The sequence below is a fragment of the Alligator sinensis genome, unplaced genomic scaffold, assembly GCF_000455745.1.
Source record: "Alligator sinensis unplaced genomic scaffold, ASM45574v1 scaffold273_1, whole genome shotgun sequence".
NCBI classification, from domain to species: domain Eukaryota; kingdom Metazoa; phylum Chordata; order Crocodylia; family Alligatoridae; genus Alligator; species Alligator sinensis.
In genome coordinates, this window is record NW_005841943.1 from 919,206 (window position 1) to 923,327 (window position 4,122).

At 47.8% G+C, this 4,122-nt stretch overlaps 1 long non-coding RNA gene across 1 annotated transcript in view; it reads left to right on the forward strand.

The window, feature by feature from the left end:
* Positions 1–4,122, forward strand: part of LOC102369285 — a 50,900-nt gene that overhangs the window by 3,040 nt on the left and 43,738 nt on the right. The window contains exon 2 of the long non-coding RNA XR_323384.1: positions 3,134–3,211. This is a non-coding gene — a long non-coding RNA (uncharacterized LOC102369285). The remainder of the gene's footprint in view (positions 1–3,133; positions 3,212–4,122) is intronic.

The window sequence follows — 4,122 nt, forward strand, 5'->3', positions numbered from 1 at the left end:
AGAGGTGGTAGTGGCAGACACTGCCCGGCTCCAGGCTTGCCCACTGGGGCTGCACTGCGGCGGCAGCAGCTGTGGCCTCCCCCACCAGTTTGCCATGCCGGGCAGTGTTTTCCACCACCACCTCTGGGCTGCCCAGCGCATGAGCTCCAGGTGGGTGCGGCAATCGGGGCAGGGGGGCCACAGCTGCTGCCGCTGTGGCACAGCCCTGACGGGTAAGCCCAGAGCCGGTGTGGGGCCCAGGCTGGCAGCAGGGGCAGGTTACAAGATGGTGCTGAGCGCGAGGCGGTGGGGGAGGAAGGGGAAGCAGCTGCTCCTCCGCCCCATGGCCAGCACCCTGTGCTGCAGCCACTCACAGCCTGCATGGGCTGCGAGTGGCTGCAGCAGGGAGAACCAGCCACGGGGCAGGCGAGGGGCTGTTTTTCGCCGGGCTCAGCTTTTCCCCGGGCTCCTTCCCTACCCGAGGTCCCCCCCACCCATACCTGAGTTTCTGGTATGGTGCACTCACATGGTCCCAGGCCAGGAGCCCCCGCTGGGGCTTGTGGCTGGGGGGCAGGGCCAGGCAGGCCCTGCTGTTGTGGGAGTCCTCTGAGCTTCCCATGGATCCTACTACCCTGGTTCCTGTCATTTTTGACAGGAACCAAGGACAGATCAATATTAATTTTCTAAAATTTTTAGGGGCCCCGTAGGCTGGATAGAATGGCCTTGCAGGCCAGATCTGGCCTGTGGGCCATATTTTGCCCACCCCTGACTTACCAGTTTGAAGTCAGCTGCAGCTCCCTGCTGCAGCCACCAGGGACTGTCTGAACCATCAAAGCTGTCCGAATCTTTTCTGAAGATTCGGAGAGCTTTGAATCGATTCGGACTTTTAAATTGGTCCCCTGATTCAATTTGGATTTGGAGATTCAGCCACCAAATCAAGCTGAGTCTCCTCCTAATCGAATCACCACCCAAAGCTTTGCAAAGCCCAATAAATATATAACAGGAGTTCTTTCCAGGTGACATCTTAAAAGAATATATTTGGTTGCCAAAAAACAATACATTTGAAATAAATCAATTCATTTTCAAGGTTCATATGTTGTGAGGAAATAGGCATTTCTTCGTATTTGCTATGAAATAAGATTTAATTTTTCTAGAGTTACTAAGGTCTTTAAGGGCACATCTACACATGTATATTAATTTGATACAATAAACTCCGACACACATTGGGCCAAAGTTTATTGTTCCTGGGCACCGTGTTTATGTGTGTGCCCAGGACTGCAGCATATTGAGCTGGGTTGGAGTAGCCCTGGCTGGCAGGGTACTCGGGGGGCCAGCCTGCCAGCCTGGGGCTGCTCCAACTCAGCTCACTGTGCTGCAGAAGGGCTGGCTGGGACACGAAGGTGCTCCAGTGTGGGGCTAGCCAGCAGGCAGCCTCCACACTGAAGCACTCTCATGCCCCAGCCACATCAGCATCTACACGTGTTGTGCTGTGGAGTAAAACATTCTGCATTTACAAGTACTACCCTGCTGTGGAGTTTATTCCAGCCTAATAGCCCTACACGTGTAGATGCCAAGATGTTTACTGTGGAGCTAATTAATCTATTCCTCAGGAAATGTCTCACGGAAATGTGCCCGAGATTGCTCATTTAGGTCCCTTTACCGTGTCTCAATTTGGACATCCAAAACCATTAATTACAGTTAAAGCTTTAGCCCAATTTTTATAGAGAGTTTTGGGGTAACATCATAGATAAATACATTATTGCCACTTAGCAACCTTATCTGTTTTTTTAAAGGAATATCTTCTGTTCTTGGAATTCAAGTGCAGATGTTGGATTAGTAAAGCAGTTGTTAGAAAAATCTTAGCTCATCTTATTCTTTTGTAAGGATATCCTGATCTCTCTTTATTCTAAATGCAAAATGTAAGTAAGTGTGGGTAGGAGATTAATTTACCTTATATAAGCAACATTACACAACATCATCTATTGTGAAGAGGAGAATCATTGTATATAGCATCTTGGTGAGAAAAAGTATGATAGAAGTTTCTGAAACGTGAACACAATGGATATGAAACAATTAATTTAGAGATGTAGAAAGAAAGAACTGGGAAGGGACTTCCTGGCTTAGTGAGCTCAGTCCTCTGCTATCACAGAGACCATGCCATGTAATCCTGTTCATAACCTATCAATCTGATTATTTAATAATAGTAATAATAATAATAGAAAGAAAAAGTAGAAACAGTTTCCAGGCTTTAGATCATCTAGTTCCAGGAATTGTACAGGGTTTAGGAAATGTTAAGTCCCTTTCAATTTCTAAGTGTTATTACTCAGTTTCTTCTGGAGCAGTTCTTGTTTCCACACACAGGTTTAGAAAGCTACCTTACACTTACGAAGGGCTAAGAGTGTTCACACATGGAACTCTGCCAGCCTGCAAGGGAAAAGCCACAGTTTCCCACATTTGTCTCCTTTAAAGGAGAATCCATTTTTAAAGCTTGTTGATTCATTTTTTTAATTTAAAGTTTGCAACCCATTCATATATTCTTGAGACCCACTTTTGGGTCACGACCTACGGGTTGAGAAATGCCGCCTTAGACTGACTTGTTCAGAGGTGCATGAGCTTTCATAGGCTACAGCAGATTTTGTCAGAGGTTATGAATGGACTTGCAGAGTGCAGTGGTACTAAACAGAAAAGAATAAAGTGCCTCTCCACCCCTGCTTCCCTATCCTTTTTAATTTCTTTATTCTTTTCTATTTGGTACCCCTGCTCTCTTCAACTCCACTCATAGGATCCAGCAAAATAGCCTAAAGAAGCTCATGTCTCTCAGAAGGAGTTAGTTTAAGGTGCCACCCCTCCCCTGCCTTTTGCTTAACATCAGATTAATATGACTTACTAGTGGTACCTTGTCAGTTGTACAAGTAGCTGCATTGGTTTTGATGGGATTTTATCATAGTTTCTTATATGCAGAATCATGCTCCTATGTGCGGTTTTTGAAGACCAGAAAGTACCTTTTTAAAATGTATATCCCAAGAACCTCAGTAGGGTGAAAACTGCAGCCTAAAAGGAGGATTTGAATATAAAAGAAATGAGAATATAAATATAAATTAATACAAAAGAATGGAGAGTGAGAATAAGTCTTGATGCTGGGCTATTATCACAGGTGGAAAACCAGAGGAAGTAAGAGCACAGACATGCTTCACTTCTGATAATTCCAACAATGGGAAAGAAGATTGCAAAGGTATGTGCCTGCCATGCAAGAAAATGTTAAAAAAATCAGTACAATACTGGATACAAGGACACTGTGTGCATATGAAACAGGAGAATTATGATCACTGAATGTGAAAGGCCCAAACAGTCTGCAGGACTAATAAGAACTCAAAATTAAATCTTGAGGTATGCTGCCAGGCGGGGAATCACCATGCAATCATGCACTCTTGAAAGTGCAGCTGCATAAATGTGAGTCCCCACCTAGAACCGTGTAAACAAGTCTAAATGTGAATATTAAGCACATTGTTAAAACGTTTATACTGGATGTTTCAGTGGACGGTGAATTCAGTAAGACAGCAGCTGTAGGGGCCATTATTTGGCTATTCACATATAGCAGCATTAATACTATTATGAAATACTAGCGAATTGCCCATCAAGAATGGAGGGGGGGGGGCAGGCAGGAAGGAGCCGCCTCCCAGGAGCAGGGGGGGAAGCTTGCCCCGCCAGCCCCCCCCTGCCCGTTTCTACAGGGGTGTGCATGTGATCCACGGGTGTGACTGTCTCCACACGCGTTTCTTGTGCAGGGGATCTATATGCGAGTCCCCACATGTCTGCCCACGGGATCCCTAGGCGTGGCTGCACTGACTCTGCTCCCAAAACGGACGGGCCGACAGCCCAGGGAGACCGGCCGATGGGTTATCCCCATTTCACAGCTCAGCAAAGCAGCCCTGTCACCCGCCGGGCGCGGAGCCTGGGCTGCGGCCCGCCCCCCGCGGGCCCGCCCCCTGTCCTCAGTGCGGGGTTTGAAAGCGGGCGAGCCCATGTGACGAGCAGACGGGGGGGGACGGCGGCACTTGGGCTGTTCCTGTCGCCGCAGAGGAGGGTTCATCTGGGGATCCCGGCGGCCCGGGCGCTACCATTCGCCGCGGTCGTCCGCTCGCG